The sequence below is a fragment of the Daphnia magna genome, linkage group LG3 (assembly GCF_020631705.1).
Source record: "Daphnia magna isolate NIES linkage group LG3, ASM2063170v1.1, whole genome shotgun sequence".
Taxonomy (NCBI): domain Eukaryota; kingdom Metazoa; phylum Arthropoda; class Branchiopoda; order Diplostraca; family Daphniidae; genus Daphnia; species Daphnia magna.
In genome coordinates, this window is record NC_059184.1 from 8636623 (window position 1) to 8654579 (window position 17957).

Below are 17957 nucleotides of genomic sequence, written 5' to 3' on the forward strand. Positions count from 1 at the left end.
TATCTGACTCAAGACTTTTGTAAGAGCAGTGTGAAGAAAAACTAAAACTCAGCAAATGTCATATGTGTAATCCCCTTGTAAACTTGATGTATCTCCTTCATTCTCTCCACATGTACGTCTCAACCTCTATTTCTATCTCACTGCTGTCGCTGTACTCAGACTATCATACTCAGTGTCCATAATCTGTCTTGTGATAGTTTTGGAGGGATGTAGTGTTCTGGGCTGTCGCCAGGTGGCAGTCAAGGACTGAGAGGAGAGACCTGTTGTGTGTGTCAGACTGGCAGTGAGGAACGAGGCCAGAGACTGTGAGGTTGTCTTACATAGCTGTGAAATACACAGAAGTTCATCCAGTAACATCGTGGTGCGTTTGCTTTATAAACCTCTGAGACTATTACACATTTAGAACAATAATAACAGCAGAAATAAAACAAGTCTTGTCCATGAATACTTTATCTACGATGGAAAAAATGACGCGAATGACTACACAGCAAAACCTGTTCGGCATCTATCAAGGGTAGAAATACCACCAATCTCGATAATCATCTTAAAATAAAAAAACACAATAAAAAAGAATATCTGGAATTCTTAAAAGACAAAGAAAACACTGCACTGTCTTGTTATCTAAAAAGAATTGCCAAGGCTAAGGCTGCTTCCCTATTGCAACCAACATTACCTCAGGTAAAATTTTATTGTAGAAGTTTTTTCAATGTATATACTCAACTCCTCATACAATCTTTTGATCTGATTTTTAGATTGCGATTCAAAAGGCCAAGTATACCAAAAAGAATACTAAGCAATTGCTTCTAAGGAAGAATCTAGCCTTTTGTGTTGCAACTACTTCCATGCCGAATATAATTTGTGAAAATGAAGATTGGCAGTCATATGTTTTTTTGTTGGATCCAAGACACAAAATCCCTGGAAGAATGACAGTTACTGCTAATATCGTTAGATAATACAAGCAAGCAAGAAAGATAATCAAGGCTAGGATTCAACAAGCAGTGTCAAAGCCCAATTTGACAACAGATATTTGGACAAAGCCATGGATGGCTTCATCCTACTTAGGTGATAAACCTCTATGAGGCCTTGCAGTTTGGCTTTAATATTTAGTTTAACTGTTTATCTCTTAATCACAACCCTATTTTAACATTTATTTTTATTAGGAGTAACAATACACTACATCAACGCCGATCATCAACCTGAAAAAGCTGTTTTGGAATTACTTCATTTCCCATCTCCTCACACGGGGACAATAATTGGTAACTTGGTGAAAAACGTCCTAACTGAATGGGATAATGAGGTCCCAATTATCGTAACCGACAATGGCGAAAACTTGATAAAGGCATTCCAGCTCGCTACAACACCAGAAAACAAGGAGAAAGTCATTTATGATGTTGCAACTAACACGGCACAAGAAACGAATGCTGCTGATTGTAATGAAGATGGACGAGAAACTGAAGAAAGTCATTATTCTGACTCCGATGATTCCGATCAGTCTGACAATTATCACAGTCGCACTTCTCGTCTTCATTAGCAGACGACATTTTTTATCTTAATCCACCTCAAACTTCACTTCCATTGGTGCCTGAGATAACCAGTAGGACGAGCGGTTTTGTTGTTGAAGCCGAGGATGAAGCAGAATTATGGGAGATGGCAGATTCTGAAGCTTTGCTTGCAGAGAAAGAAGAAATAAATCAAGAGATTTTTCACTTTATGGAACATGAGAATGAAATAGAAGATGTCATGAGACAGCTTAACATCTTGGGGAAAAAAACGGATGAGAAGAATTCCATGTCTATCACACTCACTTCAGCTTGTGATGGCAGCATTTGACAAATACCGAGTAAAGCATTCAAATTCTGGAACTGCAGTACCTTTTTTCATCAGAGTTATTGCTCGGGCAAGAAAATTGGTTGCTAAATTCAACTGATCAACAAAAACGACTCCAAGGCTCATTGAGCTTTCTAAACAAAAAGCTCATCGGAGACGTTTCCACACGCTGGTCTTCTACTTTCCTTCTTCTGGAACGTTTGCTTGAACTGCGTGATTCAGTTACAATTGTTTGTGAGGAACTCAACATGGATGGGTTGTTAAACACTGAATGGGCAGCATTAAAAAAAGATGTGATCCTTCTGGAGCCCTTTGCAGCCTATACCCAACTTTGCAGTGCGGTCACTTTTTCTGCAATAGTCCAATTCATTGAAGAGCTTCCGATCCACTTGGAAAAGGTTTAAAAACCCTTAATATGTTTTAATTTATGCGTAACTGACTAATTTTGTTGTGATTTTTTTACTTCTAGTTTTCTGAAGATAAGCCGTCATTTGCTGGAGTTTGTGCTGAGATGAAAAAGAATCACAACGCTCGGCTTGACTTCATGATAGACGAGACTATGGATACATTTGACAGTAGTTATCTGTTAGCAACTTAATTAGATCCCAATTACAGACTCTTTGTATGCGGAGAGCCCGCTGTTCAAAATGTTGTGACAAGACACATGAATAAAACAACTACAGAAATGGTAGGACTTATTTTGTTTACCAGAAACTGTTATGTCACTAATTATTCTACTACAAAAACAGGGTCTTGACGATGGTAGCGAGAACGATGTTAACCCTGTTGAGAACAATGCTGGCCAAGAAAAAGAGGGAGGAACTGCTGATGGTGGCCCCAGAAATCTCAATGCCCATCAATTTAAATTGCTTTACACAAAAACTTTAAGTTCTGCTCCTGAGTCATCCAATGACTATCGCCAAACTGGGTTACGAAGGTCAAAGATACAAGTAGAGTTGTTGGATTACGTTTCAATGGACTTAGGTCCGTTTACTCGCGGAGAGGGAGACATCCCGATAAAGATTGAATCTTTGGCGTTCTGGAAAAGTCAACAACATTGATTTCCATATTTATCGAAGCTAGCTTTTACTCTTTTGGCTCTTCAAGCTTTTTCTGCCCCATCCGAAAGGGAGTTTTCCATTGCTAGATGGCATTGTGCGGGTAGGAAAAATCGTACTGACAAAGAGAATCTTTCCGCAAAACTTTTTCTTAGCTGTAATAAGGACCTTTTGCGTCCTTTCCTATTTAAATGATCCTTCATTCATCCTCGTCATTTCCCTTATGACTAAAGTAACAAGTAAAAAGCCACTGTTCAATTTCAACTCAATTAATATTTCAATTTGTTATTAATGAAAGAAATGTTTTTTCGCTAGAACTCAGTCATTTACATTCTTTTGTATTAATAAATGTTGCTGAGGTATTTTCCTTATGCGGATTTCAAAATGTAAGAGCTCTAAAATTTTTTTTTAAACTAAACGATAACGAGTCGCAAAAAACGAAGAAACACTCTTTTTGCATTTCAAGACGTTTTTTTAGCCCTGAGCATTCTCCCCCCATGAACGTCGGCCTTTTTTCCGTTTTTACGATCATATCGTACGATCATATCGTAAAAACGGAAAAAAGGTCGTTTTTACGATATGAAGGGGGGGGAACGGAAAAAGGTCGTTTTTACGATGTGAAGGGGGGAATCACTCCCCTCCCAAAATGGCCGACGTTCATGGGGGGAGAATGCTCAGGGCTAAAGAAACGTCTTGAAATGCAAAAAGAGTCCTTTATAGATTGAATTAATTATCAACTATAAAGAAAAAAGGTCATATGGTTTTTTTATATAATGATAAATGATAGTTCTTCTTTCATGTGGTAAAAATTAAAGTTTCGCAATCGACAAGCATTTTGTGATACAGAATTTTGAAGTTGGCAGAATTTTTTTTTATTCTTTTAACTATACATTTAATTTTTTATTAAAAAGAAAATTAATTTATGAGCTATATAAAGAAAGTAATAAGGAATCGATTGAAATTTTTAAAATCGCAATCGAGTTAAAAATAGAGGCAAGAATAAGAGAAAATAAAAATAAAATTTTTTTCTGCCTCACGGCAAAATGAAAAAATGCGATTTTTACATCGCAATAACTCTTAAGCTAATTAAATGAAAAATCTAAAAATTGGACAATAAATTGTTGGTGTATTTTTCAATGACACACTCCAATTTTTATCAAAATCTAAATTTTGACGTGCCATCGATTGGTTCTTTTAACGTGGAATGTCCCCGGAAGCACCATCAAATGCCTCGGGACTTTCGGCGCCATTATCGACTGGCCCGCAGACGACGGTTCTTCCCGCCCGGTGGTAACCACCATTCATGTATTGGAAAACCTAGAGAAGCCAGTATTATTTTCAGCCACACAGCGTCAATTAGGCATGCTACATGACAGCTACCCGCACGCCCGCATTAATCAACGCTTTTCGCCGACCTCACCATCCCCTTCCCCCGCAAAGAAGGAAGCAGATCTGACGTCTCTGATGGCCGAATTTCCAAAGGTGTTTGACGGCGTTTGCAGAGTCATGGACGCCCATCTTGCCGCTTTGTCCTACGTGACGATGCCATCCCGATGAAAATTAGCGGGTCTTGCCCCATTTCAGAGCCGCTAAAAATTACGTTCCGCAAAGAACTTAACGCTCAAATTGAGCAAGGCATCATCCGAAAGGTCCCAACCAATGCTCTAGTACCGTGGATCCACAGATTCGTCTTGGTCCCAAAGAAGTAAGGCAACGTTCGCTTCTGCTCAGATTACCGACTGCTCAAAAAATTTCTCATCGGTGCCAAATTCGAAAACCCTACGCCGTTCCAGTCAGTTCGCTCCATCCCACAGGGTATTCGCTTTTTAACCGTGGTAGACGCCCTTAAAGGATACCACCAGTGTGCGCTCGACGAGGAGTCAATGGCACTTTCGATTTTTTCCACCCCCGAGGGGTTGCACCAGTATACGAGACTCCCGATGGGTACTTCGCACGCCAGAGACGATTACTGGCGCCGATTTCACGACATTTTTGGTCACATTCCCAACACCGCACGATGCATGGAGGATATTGTAACGCGGGGAGTTACTTGAAGACCCGGGTAGTGACTAAAACAGGTTTATTCACCGTAAACGTACATAACACTACAACAGATATAAGTAGACTGGCGGAACAGCAAGGGAAACGTACGAGTATTTATGCTATTGGAGAACAGAAGCTATCGTGGGAAATCTCTATGAACAAGACTGCCGGACATCTCGGATAGGATTGCGGGAAATATCCGATAAAAGATCGCCGGACATGACGATCGATTCCATAGTCTCAATAACCGCGACATCTCTCTCTCTAGATAGCGAGGCGTCCCGACCGCTATTACTTTCCTATTAAATCTCCTTTTTAAGGCTTTTCTTTCTTACGATAGTTTGAATCACTATTGCTTTTCACTAAAACTCTACATCCCAAAAACTCAACATACCATGGGAAACATTTGACCCCTCTACACTCTACAAAGACAACACCTTGTCAAACATCAACTGGGAGAATAAAAAAAACACAGTACATGAGTTAATGAAATAACATAAGTTGGGGGATTTTTCCACTTTCAGTAAGTCAACCGCTCCCGCCACCGAAGAACTTCCATGAGTGTCGCTCGTCTCCAGTAATTGGGTCTCCAGCTTGGCCAAGTCCTCCCCTCTGCTTCTCCTTCTCTGTCTCCGGCTGCTTTCACGCCGCTCTTTTTCTTCTCTACATTAATTCCTCCAATATTCTCTCGATTTTTCCCAACCTCGTTTCTACCGTTGCATCTTGCTGCGATGAGTCACACGTGGGTTTTTTCTCCCTTCCCAAAACTCCCAGCATTCTCTCGATTTTTCCCAACCTCGTTTCTACCGTTGCATCTTGCTGCGATGGGTCATACGTGGGTCTTTCCTCCCTTCCCGTAACTCCCAGAGCCCACTCGTCTTGCTTCCCTCGATCGGTCATATCCTGGAAGCGCTTTACTTCCTGGAGGAACTCATCGCAGTTAGTGGGCTTTAAGCTCCATAATTGTTCTAGTACACTAGGTCTCAACCCCTGCCAGAGATACGCTAGCTTCGTGGCTTCAGCCATACGCGCGTTTACCCTCCTGCACAGATCAAGCACGTCGTAGTAGTACTCCAGGGTCGATTCCTCGATTCCCTGCTTCATCGCACGCAATTTGGCCTCGTTATGTTGTACATAGTTTACGGGCGTAAACTGTGTCAACAGTGTCAATTTAACTCCCCTGACCACTGGGGGACCTTGTACGTCCGACCACGCATTGGGAAGATTGCCCGTTGCCTCCATGCACGCATACCATTTGCCCGCACCCCCTCTAATGACAGCTTAATGTGATCCCGTAACTCGTTTTCGCCCCATCGGTTGTATCTACCCACCTTTTCGTAGCGATGGATCCAACTCACTACGTCTTCAACATTCCGACCGGTGAATGTGGGTGGGTTCTGGAATTTGATTTGGGCCGCCATCCCTACGGGATTGAGGCGGGTGACTGCAGCGGCCACAACAGAATTTCTCGCTAACCTACCGCGTAACAATCAAGCGCTTGCAACCGAAGATCTCCGTCGAAAAGCCTCAAAATTTCACTCTAATCCCTCTTCACTGTCCTCAGAATCAGAGCTGTCCTCACCGTCCACCCACGCTAGAGTTTCCTCCTCGCTAATACTAGCTTGATGTTGCCCCAAATTACTTTCCCTCGTTTATACCCGTGTACGGTCTTCCCACCCGAATAATCCTCCTGGATCACCTACACAGTCGTCTACTCGACTCCCGTTCCTTCGCACAAGGTTACTCGGGTTGAGGGTTTCGACGATACCACCTACAATTGCTTGATCAACCCTTGGCGCAAATCGCCCAAACTCGTCGCAAGGGCGTTGTCTTCCCCTGGCTCTACCAGCATCCCCACTCATCTACTGCCTTCTGACTATTTGTCTAAAACCCGATCCTCAGATCACTTAAAACGGCAACTTACTGCCTCTTGACGAACGACTCTTCGTCTAAATCCGATCTTCCGATCGCCCACAACGGTAGCCTACCGCCTCCCGACGAACGATTCTTCGACTATGGACATGACGATCGAGTCCATAGTCTCAATAACTGCGACAATATCATCATCTTCTCCCGTACATACCAAGAACACATTGACCTCCTCCGTCTGCTTTTCCGCACTGCTGACGAACACAACGTATCATTTAAAAAAAGAAGACGATATTTGCATCACACACCGGCGTGTTTGCGGGCTACGTGGTATCGGAGCACGGATTTTGTCCCAACCCCGCCCTCACACAAGCGATTCGCGAGTTCCCACAGCCTTCCAATGTAAACGATCTTTGTTCCTTCTTTGGGCTCTGCCAACAAATTGGAAATTTCCGCCCAAAGATAGCAGCAGCCCTCGCACCACTTGCCCCACTCCTCAAAAAAAATAGCGCGTGGAGTTGGACCCCAGAACCCGAAACCGCATTTGTCGCAGCACGGACAAAACTGGTGATTGTCCCCGAATCAGCATTCTACGACCCAAGCCACCCAACAGCCCTGTTCGTTGATGCCTTTCGGTTAAATGGCTTGGGATTCATTCTCAAACAACGAGTGGCCACCGGAAATTGGCACATAGTACAGACGGGCTCTCGCTTTCTTCGCCCGCCAGAGACACGTCATACCATGATTGAGCTAGAGTGCTGAGCAGCATCATGGTCGATGCGTCAGTGCCGCCAGTTCTTGGGAGGACTCCCGTCGTTTGATCTCTTCACCGATCATAGACCATTAATGCCCATCTTAAATGACTACGCTTCGGACAAACTGGATAACCAGCGCCTGCTGTGCCTCCGCCTTCAGATGTCGCACTACGCCTTCACCACCAAATGGATTCCCGGTAAACTTAACATCGAGGCCGACGCACTTTCGCGCTCCCTAGTTTCTCACGGCAGCGTCACAGACGAACTCGAGGAAGGCCCATCGGCTTTTACGGCCCGCACCGCCGTCGTCGGTATCATGACGGGATCTGCAGAAACGGCCATCGAATTGGCGGTCAAAAAAGTGAAGAGAGCCGTGGCATCCGACCCAGTAATGTCAGAACTACGGAACACCATCTTGAACGGATTCCCTAACGATAGGTGAAACTTGCTGATGGCCCTTCGCCCCTTTTGGGACGTCCATCATCGTTTCGCCATCGACGCGGACGACGACATGATTGTATTGGACGCCCGCGTAGTCATCCCAAAGGCACTAGTCCGAGAGACCATTCAAACCTTATGCGCGATGTATCAAGGAGCGTCAAAGATGCGTCAACGTGCTCGACTCTTGGTATATTTGCCACACATGGACGTGGATATCGCCAAGCATGCTCTCTAAGAAATATGTCGGTAAAAAAATTCGAGTTAATTTCTCTGTATTTTTTTGACGATATATATGTCGGTTTTCGGACTATTTTACCCCGAAAATCCATACAATGATGTTTTTTTTTCACATTGAAATTGGGAAATTTTTAAAGGGGCGTGGTGGAAGACAAACAGTGATCGTAGGCAGGGTGATGCGCGACAACCAAAAGTTAGCCTGAGGTTTTGTATTGAAATAACAATGATTTATACAGAAAAAGTTAATTTAAAATAATAGGATTTCTACACCGATTACACAATACGGCATCTAGATTGTTCCCTTTGTAATGGCTTTGTTCATTGTTGGGTAAGAATACACACCCGGGTTTACCATCTGGCCTTTTCTTATCTAATAAATTAAACATCTCAATTATTTAAGTCACAAGTCTGACCATGCAAAAATAATACCGTCATCGTAATGCTTCTTTCGACGACGGCGATTTAAAATAGCTTAAATGAGGAACTCCTCATTTGCCCGTTTGCCTACTATTGCCATCGCCTCGCGTACAGGCTTCAAAATAGCGTCTGCATCTTGGCGAGAGCAAGTAAAATATTCCTCAAGAACTAAATGAAAAATTTTGATGAAGACAAGAAACGTAATGCGTTCTACCTACGAAAAAATAATTGGAAACCTCTATACCTTTAAGGGCTTCGATAGCTTTATTTGCATCGTAAGGCTCCATGAAAGGATACAGATAAGCCGGGCTAGACATCGCAGTGGTGGTTCGAAACAAGTAATGAATAGGTGATGAAAAACCAAGGCCATTTGTCAACTCTTTTTGACCACCCCTCCTTTCAAATAGCATAACTGTCTGAAAACAGGAGTGTGGGGGCCTGTGAGTCAACAGACGTAGACGCCCACACTATTGTTATGAGACAGTCATGCTATATGAAAAGGAGGGGTAGGCAAAAAAAGTTACCCCCCCCCACCCTGGCGGGGTTGAGTCACCTGTACCATAAGTATGGGAAACATTTTGGTATTCATTGTTTACGAAAAAAGAGAGAAAGAACCGGGTAAAACATAGAGTACAATAATTCAGTTACATCTTGCTATTGAAATCAAACACAAGACGAAACTAGTGTTGTGTTTAGTCAGTAAAAGTTCAGTAACATTTAATTGCGCTAGTGAGTTGCTGGTGATTTTTGACAGCTATATTCAGTCCACACTTGAAAACATACACAACAAACTGTCACAATTGCTGAATTGCGAACAAAATCCTGCTATGTCAGTTGTGTTACAAGAAATCGACAAATCAAAACAATCGCTTCGTTCTCTTAACACTGAGTATAAAATTAAAAAGTCAATATCTGAAAACCCGTTGTTTGTCAGCCCAAAAGAGATTGTGCTAGGTAAGAGAGAGGAGGTTTATTTACGGGACGGGGATATAAATAATATAACCGTTTCAGATAAAGCTTATTATGTCCCCATTCATAGTATTATAGAAAATCTATTTCTCGATGAAAAATTTGCGACAGTTATTCTAAACGAAAATTTATTTCGTAAAACAACCGACAGGGTATATTCAAATTACTGTGATGCGACAAAATTTAAGCGCCATAAACTGTTTTCGGACAAAACCAGAATCAGTTTGAGAATTCAGTTATTCTACGACGGCATGGGAACAACGAACCCTCTTCGAGGTCACGCAATAATTCATAATGTAGGTGTATTTTATATTACTTTGCGTACATACACGATATATACAGTGGTAATTTTAAAAAGGTTCATCTTGTTGCCATGGCTAATTCTTTGGATTTAAAAACTTACGGCTTCGATACTATTTTAAGAAAAATCACGGACGATATTAAAATTCTCGAATCCGACGGTATTGCTGTAGAAATTAAAGGCAAAGGGCACATGCAAATATTTGGAGCTATTAGTCAGTTTTGCGGCGATAGTTTGGCAACTAAGGGGCTGTTCATAAATTACGTAGTAGCTTTTTTACTATTTTTGGACCCCCTCCCCCCCTATTGTGGTAAGCTGAGTAGAATCGGAAACCCCCTCCCCCCTAATTACGTAGTAAACGGCAAGACCCCCCCTAAAAACTATATCATAAAAAGTAGGCAAATAAAGGGTTTAAAAAACTGTATTTTAGCAACCGTTTAACTTTTACATGAAACAACAATTTGCTCACAAATATTGATTGATTCTGGGTGTAACTAGGTTATAAACAATTTAATAGGCAGGATATGACTTATTTTTTAATTCACTCTTCGTTCTCCCATGGATTATCAAAATGCTCTTCAAGCGTCACAACTGGGCACGATAAGATCGAGGGCTTTTCGACAAATGGTGGGATTCCAGAAATATCCAATTCGTCTTTGTCAATCCATTCTGCGTCCTCTGCTTCTAAGCCATTATTGTCATCTGATACAATGATAGCCATCATTTCTCTCTGTCGCATCGCTGCGATGCGAACAGGTCTAGTTCTGGTGACGATGAACTCTTTCTCAACAACTGCACTTGCGCTTTGAGTCTTCTTTTTGTGTATAATTATGTGACTCTTCAGCATAACTTTCGATGCAAAATAAAGCGAACATTTTTGGCAAATTCGATCCAATAACTGCGACTGAACAGAGGGTGTGTAAAGATCATATGGGAGCGTAAGGAATTCTTTAGTTGAATTAGACAATAAGTCGCGTGAAAGATGGAGCGATAAAAATAAAGAAGGAAAGACGTGACTTTCAAAGCCACTACGATCAGAAGCTTTTAACCCTTTGTCAGTTTGGATCAATGGAATCGGAGGAGGAATAAACCGCGTAGGAACAACGGCCAAGTATGAGCTTCTCGGCTCGTTAATACAACACATTAGATTTTTACACTTAACAATTTGCGTAAAGTACTGGCTCATGCGAAAATGCTCCGAAAACCAATACTGATCTTTCACGTTGAGCCGATCTTGACTGAATTCATAATAATTCGGATCCACATATTCAGCAACACAAGGATATCCATCAAATACTACTTTGCTCCATACCTCTGCCAGAGTAGTCCCAGCTTTTTCAAAATTCTGTTTTTCAAGGTCCACATCGATGGTCTTACCAGCTGCGTCAAGGTGGTTCCCGTAGTAATTATGAGGAAGAATTAACCCAGATAGTGGGTGACTTAAAGAGCCATCCTTCGCTCTGCTCGATTATGGGCACTCTTGCCTTTTTATGTGAAAATATAATGAAAAGGCGTTTTGTATATGGGTGTGTAAAAAATCTCATCCAATAGGATTGTTATAAAGTTGATATTACCTGGTGCATTGGTAAAGATGAAAATCGCATCAAGATCGTGTGACACAAAGTGATGTATTGCAACTTCAATTACTTTGTTGTAACGAGGATTTTCGTCAGGACCCCCATCAACTAGTAGAAAGAAAATAGTTATACAAAAAGTGTTAGAAATTAAATTTCATTCATCAATTTGATTTTATACCTGAGAACATAACAATCGGCTTCCATCTCTCATCTGAACTTTTTGTTATAGAGTTGAATTCAGGGAGGTTCAGTAATCGTTCAAAGTCCATACAATGACTTAAAGCAGTTGAAAAACAATGTTTGCCGGAGCGAATGGCGACATAAGTTGGACCTGAATATCCGACAGCACCGGGCATTCCTAGGCCATTTCTGTCAACAGCTATGCCTTCATATACAGATGGGATGAGCTTGTGCCCAGCTGCGACAACCCAATCATGGTCCGGAAGTTTTACCCGATATTGCATGTGCATAAGCATAGGGGCCTGTACATTTGCTGCCGTTATCTCTATAGCCACTCTTTTGAAAATAAACAATAATTCCACGTTAATTTTATAACCGCAGTAAATAAAAAGACAGTGACAATAGAAAAATAGTTCTAATAAAAGGCCAGAAATTATTTGAAATTATAAATACCTTGCTTTGTCGTCTTGAGAGATGTAGCACACTTCTGACGGTCCCAAAAGAGATGCAAGTTCATCCATGGTACGTATAGTTGCTTGACACAGTCTCTGATCTGGATGACTTTTATGAAAGTCGTTCTGAGCCCGAATAAGTCTCACTGGAACCGTGTCAATATGGCGCTTTCCTTGGTGGCTACTACTCCTTTTAGGCTGTAATCGAAGGTACACTGATGATCTTTTCACGTGAAATCCGTCTTTAGTAAGTTGCTCAGTTAAATCATCCAAGGTTAAGATGCTACGATAGATTTCATCTTGTCGCTTTTCATGAGCCGCTGATCCATGCCTAGCGATTCGGACAATTTCAGACAGCAACAAAGGCTGTGTTTCTTCGAGGCGAGGCCTACCCGCACTGCCAGAGTCCTTGATCTTCAGTTTTGATTTTAAATTAGGGTCAGCAACAACAGCTGAATTAAGAGCTTCTCGACGATTATCACGGAACTTTTTTTGATTTTGTTGGCGATCTTGTAAATTTTTAAGTTTTTTCTTACATTCATCCAGCTTTCTTTTCTTAGCCTTAAGAATTTTCTGTTCTTCTACAGTCATGCTTGGAAGTTTCTTTAGCAGGCTAATCGGTCTAAATCCTTCTATTTCTTTTTGATGGAGGGGATACTTTGGTGCCTACCGTACCCCTTTATGCTATTCCTATTTCTCTTTCTTTGCAACCCGCGAAAAAGGTGCAACATTAAAAGTAGGAAAATTAACTGAAACGTAGAGGAAGAGAAGAATGGAAAGAAAACGAAGGTATGGTAGGCACCATAGTATCCCTTCCATCCAAACAAAATGAAAGGATATAGACCCATTTGCCTGCTAAAGAAACTTGCAAGCATGACTGTATAGTTAGCATGTCCATTTTTTGTCGATTATAAAGACCAACCAAATCCCCATTTAATAGATCAATTTCATTTTTAGTTGCTTCTTGGGCAGGCCTTTTCGCAGAACTCGTAATTTTTGAAGAAATGTTCTGTTCTGTTTCAGAGTCCGTCAATAAAGGTTCACAAAACTGATCCGAATCAGGTTGAAATTCTAGTTCTTGGGGCCTTTCTATGGTTGTTTTTGTTTTTAAATGAGATATCGATGAGTTGGCGAAAAATTGCATTAATCCACCTTTTTTTTCGCAGCAATAGCATTAAGCTTTTTAAGATATTCTTCAGCTTTTGGTTTTATCAACAACGGTTTATTCTCTAAACTTGATTTTATTGACTCCCATTCTTTGTTAAGTTCTTTTTGGCAAGTTTCTTTTTTCTTGTCTGGATAAGCCTTACAATATGCCTCAAATAATTGTTGGTAAATAATAGGCTGAGACATTGTTGACCAAGGTTGGGGTCAACGACTAACTGAGACGAAACGAAACAACCAGTTTGCCATTCAATGGGGATTTCCCTTTCATGTCTAGGCCTGTCTGGAAGCTCCTCCCCATTTACCCCAGGCTACCGCAGCAAATTTTACTTTTTTTTTCAAAAAATTTTTTTCTCCGCACACTACGTAGTAAAATAGGAAATACCCCCCTCCCCCTGAAACAAACCGTAGTATTTTGTCAGAGCCCCTCCCCCCCTAAAACGTATTACGTAATTTATGAACAGCCCCTAATGAAATATTTGGACTTGTTGAAAATTTCAGTAAAACGGAGAATTGCTGTTCAATGTGTTACGGTACAGTACAGGAAAGAAGTACACCTTTCTTGGAGTCCTCGTTCCTATTGCGCAACAAAGAATCCCATCAGGATGACTTAGAATTGTTTTCAGCTGATGACCGCTTACGGCATGTGAGAGGCGTTAAAAAAAATAGCTGCTTGAATGAATTAAATTTTTTTCATACCTCAGAGAATCGCCACATCGACAGCATGCACTTGCCACTTGAGACTGGGAATGTATTGCATGAATTTATAACTGTTCGCAAAGTTATGTCATTGGTAGATTTAAATGAAAAAATTCGGTGGCTTTTCTTGTTTAAAAGTCGACAAAGGTAATACCCCTGCTGAAATCAACAACCTTAAACCGCCGGCTTAAATCGCGTATGCGCCCTCCCTTACTGACGTCATGTTGGACTACTTTGAAGAACTGTATGAGGATCATATGTTTTTATACATAAATGTAATTATACATGGCCGTACTTGGCGGTAAGGATTTCCCAGTAGCGCTCCCCCTTCACGTTTTAAACCATACCGTCTTTACCGCCAAGTACAGCCATGATTCCGGAGCTGGCCGAAAGGAGCAGCGCAGTCGAATTTGTCTGCTAGAGAAGGGGAGGAGGGAAAATGTCGACTGCTGGGCTTTACGTGGAGTGAGCCATCTCCTTATCTCTGGTCGTTACTAGCAAAGAAACTTTCGAGTTGCAATTCGGTGAAATAAAATTTATCGTCCGTGAAAATAAAACATGCGTTCTGTTAGTACGAAAATTACAAACTGTGGGTTTTAATTCACAATTACATGCATATCATGTTAAAATACCAATTGCTGCTACATCCATTTGCCTTGATTTTACAGAACTTTTTGATTATCACCCCTTGGATCTTCATAACAGCATTTCTGACGGAAATGCTTACGTGAGGTTAAAATACCACATAATTTCTAACCCGCCATCAAACTAAATTGTTAAGTAGTAAAATTCTCATACCGCACAGTAGTTTGACCATACCCCAAAAGTGTTTTCTACGTTAGCCCCCAAAAATTTCTTTTATAAATTTTTTGTCTTCACAAAAAATGTTTTTTTATGGGGAAGAGTAATCTTTTTTTGCCGCCAGCCGAAAGGGAATAGATTCAGGGTGCGCTGCTGATCTTTATTGTTTCATAGTTTGGCTTGCGTGTGACGGTGAGAGTGTGACGGTGAGAGTGTGACTGCTGTGCTTACAATTATTGTTAGAAAACTTTTCGGAAGACTGTATTACAGTAAAAAAAAAATATTAGGAATGCACCTTTGTAAAGTGAGTGTGAAAAATAGGGGACTAACGGCGATATTTAATGCAGATACGCTGCTGGATTTGAAACAAAAGAGTAAGGTTATTTTTTATGCTGATCCTATCCCAAATAACTCCAAGTGATGTATTTCTTGCCTTGTTTATTAACAGTTTCAGACAGGTTTGAAACCTCCCTTGATTCTCTCGAACTCCATTTCGATGATTTTCCCGTGGCCACGGAGGAGGATTTTTCATCCCTTTGTTCTGTCGGTGGTACCGCAAAGTTTACCGTCGTCATTTCTGACAATAATAATGCCCGGGATTCGGATTCTGATAATCCAAATTTACAAGAAACTGCTCCAGAGATGTCAATGGATCCTTTAGAAGTATAGATGAGTTATAAATTCGCTCGTACGTTTTAATATTTACTTCCTTCTCCGTTACTAGGATTACTACCCCATCCGCGACATAATAAGGGAAATGGCTGGAGCAAAAGTCGTGTTGATGCGTTACTCTCCCGACTGGATGAAAATAACGCGCAACTTAGTAAAAGCGACCGTTCAAGCATCAATATTGCAGTAGGAAAATGGCTTTTTAAGCACAAGGGCATGTATGTAGTCACCATTTACATTTCCTAATATAAATTTGTATTGTATCATTTTTAATAATATTTATCTAAAACATTAAGGAATTCAATGCCCAAGCCGGCGGAGTTCTACAAAGCGGCCCGATCGATTGTCGCTCATTTCCAAATAGCAAAGGACTCTGCAAGCACCGCAGATAAAGTTGTATATTCGTCGTGGTATGACAGCAATTCCAACGTTGGCCGTCTATTAAACTATGTAAGAGACCGCAGATCAGACAACAAAAATAAAGGAGCCGTCAATCGTAGCTACACAAAAAGGTATTGATGGATAGCCCGGATTCCTTCCATTGCATCGATCACTAGATTACTAATTATATATCTAATATACTACATATATATAGTAATATATATACAATATATGTATTTCAAATCGTAATATTTGTATTTATAGAAAGATAGAAGATTCAGCCGAAATCTTGGTTGACATAGGATTGGCCGAAAAAGAGCGATTTATGCGAGAAAATCATGTAACGGCAGAGAATAAAGAAAAAATGCTTCAATTTCATCGTGACACATTGGACATCCGCAGGAAATGGATAGCCGCTAAAAAAACCTACCTTGACTGATATTGTGAAGCGATTCCCCAGATTTACAACTTTAAAGGCTGCGGTATTATATGTCATCATTAGGTATTGCGCGTATGGGTTTTTGATTTAAATCTTATTCTCTACCGGGGATTTTCTGGTGCCACTTGAGGATCTTTCGCTGGCGGTTGCCATTCTTTCCTACTAGGACCCTCTGTTTGATCTAAGTATGAAATATATGCATTAGTCTCCCTTAAAATGAATCCCATTTAATTTCATTTACTTAATTTCATTTGAATGTCAGATACGGCCAATGACAGAAGCCTCGCAGTGTTTTTGTCGCTCCCTGTTCTCTTCCCCCCACGTCCGTCTAGAGCTTCTAAAGGGACTACGCTTCCCAATCCCGACATGATTTCACAAAAACTTGTCCGTCGTTTTCCAGTAGTTTGTAAATAAAACTGAACAAAAAAGACTAAATTAATCATATAAATTTTTAGGAAAGAACTAATTTAGCCGAAGCACTTCGACAAGCTGAAACCGACGGCATGATCCAACCAGGATTAATCGTCATCGGAGACCGTCGATATCTAAAAGCTGACCTTGTTCCCATCAAAATTCCTTCGTCATCTGCCGCCGATTCAATTGCAATTTTGTTTGCTATGTACCATGTTTTTAACTTAAGCTTCCCTGAACACCTAAACTTGGTATACAACTTTTTGCAACATGTTGTAGATTTTGAATAAGAGGCGTCAGAGCCCAGCAAAAAAAAAAGGTCTTGTAAATCTTTGGTTGTCAACGACATTTCGTTTAAAATTTTGCAAGTATTATCTAATCAGGGTCCCTCCAATCAGCAGTGACATTTTGTGTATGAATTTTTCAATGACTGATTAATACAAGGAAAATTTCAAAAATATTTTTTATTGTGTATACTCTTTGCTATAGTCTATAGAATTAAAGAATAACGCACATACAAGGTATAGGGAAGGAAGTTTCCATTTTAATATTCCGAAAATGCTATCGAATTAACCTAATAATTTTATTAAATAACAATTAAGTTAATCTATTACACAATATGCCCTTTTTAAATACGGTATAGTATCGAAGGTCATCTCAATAGATATATCCAGACAGTCCTTGAAAAATGAGACTAGAGGAAGAGGGGGACCAGACAGATGGGCCTTGGAAATAATGAGGGGGTGTATTCACGATTCTAAAGACGACAAAAGCCGATAATAAATGTCGGGAGGTTCAGAGGTAAACCGACAATAGTATTCGGTATTTTTTCCGATTTTTATGTTGGTAAAAAAATCCCGACACTGAAGTCTGGACGTCGTTTACCGAGAATTTTCTCGGTAAAATTACCGACATATTTCTTAGAGAGTGCAGCCCGCTACGGCATTCGTACCACCAGCTATTCCGGTCCAGCCACATTACCCTTTCAGACGCCGTCGTCAGCCGGCCCAGCCAGCCCAGCCGTGACGCCTATCGTCCAGAAACCGCGCCCCTTCCAGAATGTATCCGGACGAATCATGGGCCAAATAGATACCAATTTTTGTTCGTTCGCATAAAGCCATAATTTTTCCTCCGCGTCTTTAACAAAGACCTTGCATTGAATTCGGGTCCCCATGCTTCCGAACCTCTTAATCAATCGTATGCCTTATGTTCCGATTCACCAGTATATTCTCGCTTAGTTTTTCGTTTATGTTTGAACCGGTAGTTC

At 40.9% G+C, this 17957-nt stretch overlaps 1 long non-coding RNA gene and 2 pseudogenes across 1 annotated transcript; 1 reads left to right on the top strand and 2 right to left on the bottom strand.

The window, feature by feature from the left end:
• Positions 1–8424: 8424 nt before the first annotated feature.
• Positions 8425–9009, bottom strand: LOC116932276. The gene is made up of 3 exons (XR_004399485.2): positions 8892–9009; positions 8660–8815; positions 8425–8600 (listed from the first exon to the last, which is right to left on the bottom strand). It is a non-coding gene; the product is annotated as an uncharacterized LOC116932276 (long non-coding RNA).
• A 3046-nt stretch (positions 9010–12055) lies between these two features.
• Positions 12056–13541, bottom strand: LOC123470362 (annotated as a pseudogene).
• Positions 13542–14534: 993 nt separating this feature from the next.
• Positions 14535–17140, top strand: LOC116931910 (annotated as a pseudogene).
• Positions 17141–17957: the final 817 nt, after the last annotated feature.